This window comes from Impatiens glandulifera, chromosome 9 (genome assembly GCF_907164915.1).
Source record: "Impatiens glandulifera chromosome 9, dImpGla2.1, whole genome shotgun sequence".
Lineage (NCBI taxonomy): Eukaryota > Viridiplantae > Streptophyta > Magnoliopsida > Ericales > Balsaminaceae > Impatiens > Impatiens glandulifera.
Genome location: NC_061870.1, coordinates 17,659,932 through 17,661,413, shown reverse-complemented (window position 1 = coordinate 17,661,413; position 1,482 = coordinate 17,659,932).

The following is a 1,482-nucleotide window of genomic DNA, read 5'->3' as shown; positions in this document are numbered from 1 at the left end:
GGATGAAACTCACAAAAGACAATCTTCCATTTATAAGATTTGTTAGGAGTTCAACAACCGAAAATGACTTAAAACCGGAAGAAGAACTTAAGTATGTAAGCCCTACTAAATCGGAAAACTGGCTTCATCCTGAGAGAAGGAAAGACAACCGGAAACCAAACAAACCAAACAAAACTCGATCTCAAAGAAACTCATCACAACATAAGGCATTCTTGAGCAACGGTCAAGAGGTTAAGCCAAATATTATAAGAACAGATACCGGGAAAGTGATCCGACTTATTCAAGTCTAGATCCCAAAGGGACTAATCAACCATGGACCCAACTGAATGTGGGTACCAAAAGGGTGTAAATAATTTTCTGTTGCAGGTCAGGAGGAGCAACCGACTAAAGAATTCGGAATGGTATCTGGACAGTGGATGCTCAAGACATATGACTGGAAACGAAGAACTACTAACCGACATCAAGTATGAAACCATAGCAATCATAACCTTCGGTGACAACTCGAAAGGTAAAACCGTGGGCAAGGGTAAGATTGTCCATGGTAATCTATCCATAAGTAATGTATTGCTGGTAGAAGAACCGCGGTTTAACTTGTTAAGTATAAGTCAAATGTGTGATGTGGGTTACAAAGTTGAATTTCATAAAAACGCATGTTTAGTTAAGAATTAAGATAATGATATTCTTTTAACCGGTAACCGAATGGGAAATATTTACAAATTTAATTGGAAAACTGATTTTGAAAATCCTGTGTGTATGATAGCCGAAAATGATCCAAACTGGCTTTGTCATAAACGGCTAAATCATTTGAATTTCAAAACAATTAACTTCATATGTTCCAAGGAACTAGTTCACGGTTTTCCAAATATTAAGTTTTCAAAAGATAAAGTATGTGTTGCATGTCAAATGGGCAAACAAGTAAAGTCATCTTTCAAAAGTAAAGGAAACTATCAATTTGAACGATGCTTAGAACTTTTGCATATGGATTTGTTTGGTCCGGTTAAAGTAACCAGTTTATGAGGCATGCATTACATTATGGTAGTTATCGATGATTATTCTAAATTTACTTGAGTGACTTTTCTAGCTTCTAAAAACCAAGCAACTCCAAACCTGATCAAACTGATCTTGAGAATACAAAATGAAAAATCTATTCGAGTAAACAAAATCAGAAGTGATAGAGAATTGAATTTATAAACAGTAATTTAACAACTTTTCTTGATGATTCCGGTATTAGACACGAGTTGTCTAGTGCCAGAACTCCTCAACAAAACGGCCTGGCTGAGAGAAGAAACCGAACTCTCAAGGAAGCTGCAAGGTCAATGATAGCTGATTCGGGTATTGCTCAAAAGTTTTGGGCTGAAGCTATCAACACCGCATGCTACACACAAAACCGATCATTAGTAACTAAACGCTTTTCTAAAACTCCTTTTGAAATTTACTATGATCAAATTCCAAGCGTACGGTATTTTCGAATTTTTGGTAGCA